Source organism: Leptonychotes weddellii, chromosome 14 (assembly GCF_054177405.1).
Source record: "Leptonychotes weddellii isolate Sample4059 chromosome 14, ASM5417740v2, whole genome shotgun sequence".
NCBI lineage: Eukaryota > Metazoa > Chordata > Mammalia > Carnivora > Phocidae > Leptonychotes > Leptonychotes weddellii.
Window position 1 is genome coordinate 70849276 of NC_138382.1, and position 10991 is coordinate 70860266.

Sequence of the window (10991 nt, forward strand, 5' to 3'; positions counted from 1 at the left end):
GCGCCTGAGTGGCTCAGTCGTTAAGCGTCTGCCTTCGGCTCTGGTCATGATCCCAGGGTCCTGGGATCGAGCCCCGCATCGGGCTCCCTGCTCGGCAGGGAGTCTGCTTCTCCCTCTCCCACTCCCCCTGCTTGTGTTCCCTCTCTCGCTGTGTCTCTCTCTGTCAAATAAATAAATAAAATCTTTAAAAAAAAAAAAATATCTGAAATGTATCAAAAAAATTTTACCATCTAAAATATCACTTTTACCTGTTCCATATATTCAAAAACACTGCATTAATATGGCTTGAGGACAGAAGAGTTTAAAAAAAAACATCAACTATGTTTTTATAGTGTTCACTCAAGTACCAAATCAAACTGAGCAATTCCAGAATGTGTGTTTTTAGACATGCTGAAGAAACAATAAAAGACTAAAATAATTTTCTAAAGCCCACTGCTCTAAGTCAAACTCCTAGAAGGAACTGAAAGCCAGCAGGTAGAAATCTGCTTTTTCTAATAATGTCTCTGCTCACAAACTCCCAGACTGGAAAAGGGGAAAGAAAGCATTTATTGGGAGACTTTCAGGTCCCAGGCCCTGAACTCAAGTGAGGTATTTCTTCATTTTACAGACAAGGAAACGGAGGCTCAGCTAGCGAAGGCAGTACAGTCGGTAAGCAGTGAAGCCAAGAGTCAAATCTAGGCCTTGTGGCTCCAGGCTTTAGAAGGGCAACTTCCCACTCATTCCTTCCAAGTGTGCCCAATTTATGAGTGTAGCCTCTGGGCACACACTGCTGTGTGGCGGGGGCACAATCCGTCGCCTTCCTCTGGCATACCACTGAGGTGCTCCGAGCCCCGAAAGCCGCCCCAGGAGGCACGACCACCTCGAGCACAAGGTGACTGTCTGCCTGAAGCCGTACTACAGCTGCCCGCTGCGCCAGCCTCAGCCCCCCACCCCCGGTACAACGGGGACCATGACACTCACTGGGTGGCTGGGCAACTTGCAGGACATGACGCACGGAAAGCGGAAAGCAGAATGTCTGGCACACAGTAAAAGCTCAATAAAAGCTAGCTATTGTAATTACTCTAAGACAAAGTCCCTGTCCTCCAGGAGCTATTTTATATCATCATTCTCAACAAGTTCCAGGGCTGGCAGTTTTAATGGAAACAGAGGGCTTCAAAATTTCTTTTCTCAAAGTCACAAAGTTCTGACAGGCAGCAGGAAATGGATTTCTATTGCTTTTCCCCAAACCAATTTAACCAGATCTTTTCAGGGAAAAAAGCTGCTCCTTCTGCTAAGGAGAGGTCCGTCTGAAGTACCCAAGGACCAGTTTGCCACTGAGGCCTGCCAAGGTGTGAGATGTATGCAGCGATAAGAGAGTAACACACTGAATATTCGAATCCATCAGTGTCAGCTCTCCCTGACAGAGTGCTTACTCACACGTGCTCATTGTTAGTCAACTGGCCACTCATCCTGGGTAAAATTTGGTGCTTTCCAGAGACCCATGGATTGGGATCATTTTTCACTCCGTTCCTGTCTCCGAGGACTAGCCTCCTGGTGTTGGGGCCTGCTCTGGAGGCCAACACTGCCAATGTGTGAAGAGCTGATTTATGAATATAAAGCAATGTTGGTGCCAGGGGACCACGTTCAGCCACTAAAGAGCAGTGGAGCACCTCTCATAGCTTGGGGAAGACTCAGACACCGACTTGAAATGGTTTAATTGTATGCATGCATTTCATTACAAGTCCTGGCCAAAAGCTTCAAGGCAAGGCAGGCCAAGCAATCAGACAATCTTGCATGGGTTGCTGAAATCCAGATTTGTCCTTTGTCAGCATAAACAGTTTAATTTGATGTTTTCACTCCTGAGTAAGCACTATTACGTTTAAACCCCTCGTGAGGGGGAAGAACGCTTCCTTTTCATCAGCAAACGTACCTCAATGTCAAAGAGCCTACCTTTTATTCCCAATGAATAAAAAAAAAACATTCCATTTTTAATACGCTTAGAAACAGAATTTTAAAGCATCCAATGACATTTGCACTCAAAAACTAATTTCCAAAAAAAATGCAGTTCCTTTTCTAAATATAGTCAAAAAGGAGTTAATTTTGCCCAAAGCAAATAATCTAAAACACCACTTGAAGAAAACAGGGATTTTTCTTATATTTTTTAAAGATTTTACTTATTTGAGGGGCACCTGGGTGCCTCAGTCGTTAAGTGTCTGCCTTCAGCTCAGGTCATGATCCCAGAGTCCTGGGATCGAGCCCCGCATCGGGCTCCCTGCTCGGCGGGAAGCCTGCTTCTCCCTCTCCCACTCCCCCTGCTTGTGTTCCCTCTCTCGCTGTGTCTCTCTCTGTCAAATAAATAAATAAAATCTTAAAAAAAAAAAAAGATTTTACTTATTTGAGAGAGACAGAGAGAGCATGAGGGGGGAGGGGCTTCAGGAGAAGGAGAAGGAGACTCCCCGCCGGCTCGATCCCACAACCCTGAGGATCACAACCTGAGCCGAAGTCAGATGCCTAACCTCAAATGCCTACCCCACTGAGGCACCCAGGCGCCCTGGAGTCTTTCCTATAATTGCAACTGCAATTTCTCACCGACCTGACAGGTTATAAACACTTATTCTTAAGCAAAGACTAACAAATCAGAGCATCCTGGCCTAAAAAGTGAAAGTTTTATTAATGTATTTTTAAGAAACTCCACAAGGTATGAGGACAGAAGTGTTCTCCTTCCAACAAAAGAGTCACCTAACCCTATGCTTAGGCGGTAAGACAGGGGATGAGAATTACCTTAAAATAGGCCTCTCTTCATCAGTCACTAGGCTCCCCCGGGACCCCGACATTCAGCACCGTGAGCACAGGGCATACACTTCTCCCTCCTGCTGCGGGAGCTCAAGGCAGTCCGAACTGACAGGTCTGTCAAAGGCCTTTGCTCTGGTCCACATTTCAAAGTAACTTCCCAAATTGCAGTTTATTCCACTTTGCGGGCCTTTCTCAAGTTTTCATGCCCCTCAGAACCCTCAAGGACAAAGGACCACAGAGTTTAATAACTTATAAAACATACCCAGCCTTAATCATCAGTAAAGATTTATCTTGTCCACAGACCTGTGTGCAAACGACAGGAAATCCTACATACTGAGAAAAATGTGCAAAGCACTGGTACATAGATTTTTCTCACTGAATCCATCTGTGGACTAGCTGGTATTATCTCCATTTTGTAGACTGAAAAAAATTAAGTTCAGACAAGCGAAGGAACCTACCCAGAGTCACACAGCTAATCACGGTAGTTACGGCTGACAGCGACTCCCTCGCTCTATGAACTCCACAGTGAGAAGTCTTCTGATGCATAGAATGACTTTCCACTTAGTCTGTCTTAATAAGCAAGTCAAAATCGAACACTACGTTCTAAGAGTACAAAAGGCACCTGTCTGTAGCAGGGCCAATTCTGGCCCAATTCTAGAACAAGAGCAGGTAGAGATGAATTAGTTAGCCTCCCTCTCTCTGCAGTGGGGTCTAAAGCAAAGAACTTAAAACTGAAAAGGGCTGCATTTAACTGTTCTAAAAAGTATGTCTGGCAAGGGCTTTTACCTGGTTGTAGACTAAGGACTGAACTCAAGTCATGGTAAAAATCTCAGAGCAGAAAAAAAGAGGAAGAACAGCACCCTACATATTAATTCAATTTTACCCACAAGAGACATTAAATATTTTTTTACACGGAATCAAGAACAAAGTCACTCTAATCAGAACAGATTAAGAACTGGCGAGGGCTGGTTAGATTACATTCCCTGCAACACCATGATGAATTTTAGAAGTATTTTCTCATTTTCTAACATAACGGCACCATCTATTGGCTTAGTACCACCTTCACAGCAACCAGGAATCGAGATGCATAATCCAACTTTCGTGAATTTTCAGTTTCCGGTTGTTTCGTTTCCTGGCATTCCACAGCAGAGTAAATGTTAAAATATAAAACCCATGCATGGCACATTTTAAATCTTCTGAAATGCATCATACTTAATCAGAGCAGGAAAAACTTCCAGGGAAGTCTTAGTACACAGAACTGCACACAGGGAATGTATTAGCATTAAGTGATCAAAAAATCATGCATTGGGCGCCTGGGTGGCTCAGTCGGTTAAGCGTCTGCCTTCAGCTCAGGTCATGATCCCAGGGTCCTGGGATCGAGTCCCGCATCGGGCTCCCTGCTCAGCGGGGAGTCTGCTTCTCCCTCTGCCTGCCGCTCCCCCTGCTTGTGCTCTCTCTGTGTCAAATAAATAAATATTTAAAAAAAAAAAAATCATGCATTAAGTATCTTCACTGTGCTACATACAAAGAATTTTTTATGTATGGTTTCCCATGGGAGAGCTCCTCTAAGCCCCATTCTACAGATGAAATCAGTGCTCATGGTCAAAAGCTAATATACGTTGGACTTAGATCTGAACCCAGTTGGACCCCAAAAACCAGCTCTTTTTACTATGCCACACTACCTGGAAAAATGACATCAAGAACTAATGCACAAAAAAGCACATGGTTTTTTACAGTGTGTTCTCACACAACATGACACTGCAGCACCCCAAGAACCCTGGGACCTTCCCAAGTCAAAAAAAAAAAAAATTCTGTTTCTTTTTCAAAATGAGGGATTTGAGGTTCAGAAAAGTTAAGTGACCAGCCCTGGTCAAGGAGGACTAGGATGGAGCCAGGGCTCCCATCTTTTTTTAGGATTCTAGGTTATGCTTCAGGTGGTTACAGAAACCCTACTCTGAGTAGTCACTAGCTGTGTGGACAAAGCCCCCACCAGAACAGTGTACCCTCCATTGCACAGCCCCTGACCCACAGAAAATAGGCTCTGAGCATCACTCTAGTATTGATGGAGACCCATGCTTATGGAACCCTCTGCACACAGTCATGCGGCCCACACTACTAGGAAAAAGAATTTCCAGCGATGCTAGAGCCATGAAGTCCACATGCCCTCTGAGAAGGCTTTTATGTAGGCCTATGGACCACATACAGTGATGCTGAGTTCACAGCTCATTTCAGAGTTGAAAATGACCGTGGAAGAAACATCTACCATCTTGTAGTTTGATCCAGAGCAGGAAAATTTGATCCAGAGCAGGAAAATTTTCAAAGTCAAGTCTTGTGGAGATATCAAAATGTCTGCACAAAGGTTGCACTTTAGTCTAAAAATATGGAGAAAATGGCAGGTCTGAATTCCCTACCGATGTTCCAACTTAATTCCAAGATTCTTTTTTTGCCCACAAGGTGAGACATCCAGTATGTTTCCTACTCTGTCCCAAATCTTTTTAATTGCTAGGAGGCTCTGTAAACTGGAGCTTAAGAGGTATATTCCCGTAATTAGGAAAACATACAGCCAGTTTATTTGGAGATCAAATTCTACCTGGATGGCCTTGGCAGTGACCCCAAGTCTTCCCTAATGATGCATACCAATGTTTATTCCTTAAGTTGGTATTCCTAAATTGTCCAAGGGCCTCATTTCCAGGAATGTCATGCTTGAAATTTTATTCATATTAATTCTTATGTGAATAAGTGGGCCAAAATAAAAATTTTATATACCTTGCCAATGCTGCTACAAGGAACACTGCCAAACTAATAGCAAAAGATGGTCCCCAAGCTTCTCCTGACACTACTTTAGTCTGCCTAATAAAGAAAAGCTGGCAAGTTAAAAGAATAAGCTAATTAATCCGAGAATTAAAAGAGCCCACATTTTGTCTATAAAACATACAACCAAAGCCCTTTTCCCTTTCTTAATAAAGAAAAATCAAAGAATCCTGCCTGGCTTTCAACAATCACACTAATCAATCACCTGCAGTCTCTTGCAAATTACTCTCTTAAAAAAGAAATAATTAAATAAAACCTAAGGGGCCCTTTCTTCTTTTTTGAGAATGGACCAAATCAAATTTGGTCTGGACCACATGCCACACACCATTCACACCAATAACACAGCCGAAGGAGGAAAGTCAAGGAGGCCATCGTTCCCATACCAGCTCATGCACACCCTGGCTATATGATCGCAGCACCCCTCTCTGAGCCTCAATTCCGCATCTGTAAGATAGGGATGGTAGTACCCACCTTGCAATGTTGCAAAGATTAAATCTGTAAAGCATCTCCCAACAGCTGCTGGATGAATGTTGCTATCATTATGGTCAACACCATGTCCACAAAAAAGGATTTAGGACAGAAGGTATCCAACGGTCACACCACAAGAAATTTGATACATTCTTCTCCCAAGTAAATCCTGAGGCAGCCAAGCCCTCAGAGAGGAGGCTCCTGGACCCTGTGCTCAATGAGCTGTGCCAGCATGTTAAAGATGCACAAGACAGGTGTCTTCTATCCAATGTAAATTAAGAGTAGCCTTCAGGCACCTGGCTAGTCGCCAGTATGGGCCTATGGGTAGACAAAATTTAGACACCCTTGTGTTATGGGTAATTTGTAGCTTCCAGCTCTTACTGTCAAATCACTCAGAAAAACAAAGATTAATTACAAAATTTTGTTATTTCTCGTAATAAAAAAACCCATAATTTAACTAAAACATGAGAATTTACATGAAATATTCATTTTCTCACTTATGCTACACTTAAGGAAAGCCGTAATCCCACAGTGAATGCTAATTCTCCATGGGAATGTTTCGTTTAGGAAGGCCTTCTAGTCTATCTATAGCTTTAAATTTGGTTTACACGCTTACCCAGAATAACAAGTTTGAACTGCACAGGTCCACTTATATGTGCATTTTTTTTCAATACGGTACAGTACTATAAATGTATTTTCTTTTTATGATTTTCTTAATAGTGTTTTCTTTTCTTCACCTTACTTTATTAAAAGAACACAGTATATAATACATAGAGCACATAAAGTATGCATCAACGGAGTGTTTATGTTATCAGTAAGGCCTCCGGTCACCAGTAGGCTATTAGTACTTAAGTTTTTGGAGAGTCAAAAGTTACATGTGAATTTTTCGATGGCGCAGGGGTAATGCACCTCTTGCCCCTGCTATTCAAGGGTCAACTATAACATGAATTAAAACAAAATCCACCAAATGGCAATTGTGGATTGCCATTCAGCTCCCTATTCCCTCAAAAAAAAAAAAGGAACCAAGGAAAGGAGGGAGGGAGGGAAAGAAGGAAGAAAGCATCAACTGGAAGCCAGAAGAACTGCCTGGTTAGGAAGAAGTCAGCCCAGCACAGCCACTGCCCTAGGGAAAGATGCACGCAAGCCCTGCTCAAAAGTCCACAGTGGCTAAAAGAAACTTAAAAAATGACAGACACAGAGCCAGGGCAATACAAAACCTGTACTTTATTTTACATTCTCTGGTAAAGCTCTTCACAATGGACTTGGATTGGAAAAAATCAAAAAATAAAAATCGTGTTGTCTTGGATGGTGAAACTGTATAATTTTTAAATTTTTCCTTTGATACTACAAAGCTGTTTCAGTAAATACTATTTTTAATATGCAGGATAGAAAATCTGCACATAGGCAGTCGAAAATACGCAAAACAAATAAATGCCCTTTGGGAATTTGTATAAATATTTTCAGTATTCAGAAGCAAGGCTTAATAGCTTAATGAAGTAACATCTGTAAGATGAGAAAATCAAAGCAGCTGTGTTGTACAGGGGCTCGCTTGAGCTGGAAGAGTTCAGATCCCAGCTTTGCCATTTACAGAGAGAGCAAGAACAAGCAAGTTACTATAAATTTCTCTAACTTCAGGTTTCTCATCAATAAAATAGCAACCACAGCATTCCTTACATAGAATTTTAACTGAAAATAATGTGACAGCACTAGCAGACTCTGGCAGAGATGCTCCATAATATGCTTTAAATCTGAAATAATATTTAGCTTTAAAGAAAAAAAAAAAGGCCTACCACATACGCAATGCTCTGTGCTATTCTCTCTCAGCTAACCTGGGGCCCCCCAAATGGAACACAATCTAAACCAGCTCTATTCCAAGGGTACTGTAAACTGTTAGGTCACCAAAAATAACCAGTAGCTAAGGTTTCTAAGGCTAAGTTTCAGATACTCTTTGACACAAGCAAGTAAGCAAACCAGAAAATTATTTCACCGTCAAATATTCACCAAGTCACACAGGACTCTGTGAGACTGGAAGTAAGACAGATTCTATTCTCCGAGATCTCAAATGTTCACACATGCGGGAGGGACGAGAGCTGGGGCAAGTGGAGTGCAGACAAGGCGGGAATCCTGGAATCCTGTTTCACACCTATGTCCCGGACAGGGACCTGCTAACTCAGCCTGGGGCAGTCACGAGCGAATGGCTTCTGGGCTAGACCCCAGCTGAGGAGCAGGAACACGTGGGGCAGAAAAGGCCTTTCTGAAGGAAGGCAGCACTACAACAGTGGGGTGGAGCCTGCGCAGGGGAGGGTGAGAGGTACAGGTGCCCCTGTTGCCACAAAGGCCTAGGGGAGGGACAGGAAACAAAGCAGGAAAAGAGGCCTAGAGTCCACCTGGCAGGGCAACGGCCCCACGTGAAGGAGTTAACTGGGCCTCTGTAGTCAAGACTCAGGAAGGGACTGATACTGAGAAATCAGGAGAGGACACCTGGGATCTGGCCTAATGGCTGGTTCATTTCCAAGTGCTCTCTCTGACAGGAGCCGTCCCTATTGTCACGGGACCCAGCCACACCGTCAATATTTCTGGCCAGACGCAATCTCCCTCTCTGCCTCCAGACTCCCCCATGCCAATCCTCCTTTCTACAGCCGTAAGACTGCTCTAACAAGCAAATCTCATCCCATCCTTCTCTGGCATGACAACTTTAGATGGGAACCTCAAGGACAAAATCCAAACAACTGGGCCTGTATCACTAGGACCCTCTCCAGCCTCGCTTTCTAGTCGTACCTCTGCTCCACCCTCCAGAACGCCTTTGCTTCCACTGCACCCCTGCATTGAACACTACCCCCACCCAGTGCCTTGGCCTCACCCAACCAACCAACTCTGGCCCTTCAGTTCCTCAGCCACACCAGACCCTCATGCACACAGGGCCTGAAGTCGTTCCCTGGGGACAGGGAGCAGGGCCGAGGAATTCCTGGCTAATTCCTACCTACCTTTCAGGTCTCCGCTTACGTGTTCCCTCTTCCCATCTTTCACCCATCAGACTGGCACAAATACCCAGTGTTGGTAAGGTTGTTAAGAGAAAGGCATCCTCATATTCTCTTGGTAGAAATATAAGCTAGTACAATCTTGTTGGAGGGCAATGTGGCAATAGCTCTCAAAAAGCAGAATGCACTACATGGCCTTCTGTCACTTTCTTGGGCTGACCAGTGGCAGTATATATAGTATGACTTCCTTCCTACGTCCAGGGAATCCCAGCACTTTAGGAGTGAATGACTGAGCTTCACCAATCACCCTCCCCTATAAGGAACGCTCTGGCAGTGGTGAAAGGGATGGCAGGCAGACTGGGTTCCTGAAACCATCAGGGAGGCTGAGCAGGCCCCAGCACCAGGCCCCAGCACCCCAGCAGTAAGCCAGCTCCAGCTGGGGCAGGACTGCAGTCTGGAACACTCTGTACTCGCCTGCCGTGGTCTACCCTGCAGCATGAGTTCTGACACCGCTCTGGGCCCCAAAGCCAGCGTTTGCCCTCCCAGCTATTCCGTAAGCCACCTACTATCCTTTACAACATAGTCCTCTTTTCTTAAATCATTAATTCTATTGCTTTGCAACAGAGAATTCTGAGCAACACACACATATACCCTAATCCTGATATTCCACTAGGAATTTATCTGAAGTCTGTACTTACCTAAGTAAACCAAGACACATTCGTTGCAAAAATGATAACCAAAATATCCATCAAAAGAATGGGTCAATAAATCATGATACAGCCATATAACGCATTTCTATGTAACTGTTATTACAATACAGATCTACATGTGCTGGTAAAGAACTTCTTCAAAACAAGTTAACAATAAAGGAAAAGTGTGCACAGTATGACTTCATTTGTGTAGTTTTAATAGGCACAGACTGACAGAGCTATATGGTATTTCATAAAACATTTTCTGGAAAAAACAATAAACTTAAGAGTGGTTACTTTGGAGGAGGGATATGAAAAACACTTATTTTTCATGTAATATTCCCACTTGAACGTTTTGTCATGTTCGTAAATTACTTTCATTAGAAAATGTTTTAATGTCACTTGCTCAGCAAGGACGTCCCAAACAGCCATTATCCACATAGTCCTTCCTGTTCCTCTCTCTTATTACTGTTCTTTTTCTCCAGGGCACTTAGCACAGTGCATTCTTTTAGATGAATGTATACTTACTTTAATTCCTGTCTCCCACATGAGGCTGTAAGTTCTGAGGGCAGGTGCTGTGCTGACCACTCTATTCCCAGCACCTAGCACAATGCCTAGCCCATAGTGAATGCTAAATAAGTATTTGATAAATGAACGAAAAGTAACTTATGCTTCTTTTAAGACTCCGTTCATGTGAAGTGAAGCTTTTCCTGAAATCCTCCCATTTTGATGTAATCCTTTCTCCCCAGGCCTCCACTGGCCTTTGTACCTACTGCCCTTGTCAGTTTGTACATCTGGCTCCCTCACTACAGCGTGAGGATATTGAGGGCAAGGATCCAGGCATTCATCTCTATCTGCGGAGCCTGCCACAGTGCCTAGACACAGAAGGCAAGAGAGAGTTGATAAATAAATGAACAGATGAATAAACTAAAGCTCAAAATAATTATTTACCTGTGTATTAAAATCAAATGTTACAGATATCTCCTCCTTAATCCGGTCTTTTATGATAACAAAACTAGACTGTGTAGAGCAATGATTTCTAAACACAAGCGTGCTATGAACTCAAGGCTGTGGAACCATCACCCTGGACTCACAGTAGACTTGGAACAGCAAGATCGCTGTTGGCCAGGAGAGAACACAATGTGGGGTTGCCTGACGGCCTGCTGTCAACAACTTTTCCTAAATTCAGGATTGTGCTCAGAAGACAAATTACTACAGTTCAAAGGCAAAAGAAACCAATTCAATTTTTCCTTCTTAAAAATGAACCTGCTTT

The 10991-nt window shown here is 43.5% G+C and overlaps 1 protein-coding gene and 1 long non-coding RNA gene across 3 annotated transcripts in view; both read right to left on the minus strand.

The window, feature by feature from the left end:
• Positions 1-10991, minus strand: part of PSMB7 (proteasome 20S subunit beta 7) — a 61238-nt gene that overhangs the window by 36786 nt on the left and 13461 nt on the right. The gene's annotated exons all lie outside the window — the stretch shown is intronic.
• LOC145717124 (uncharacterized) overlaps positions 5873-10991 on the minus strand; it is a 7376-nt gene continuing 2257 nt past the window's right edge. The window contains exon 2 of the long non-coding RNA XR_014140156.1: positions 5873-10984. This is a non-coding gene — a long non-coding RNA (uncharacterized LOC145717124). The remainder of the gene's footprint in view (positions 10985-10991) is intronic.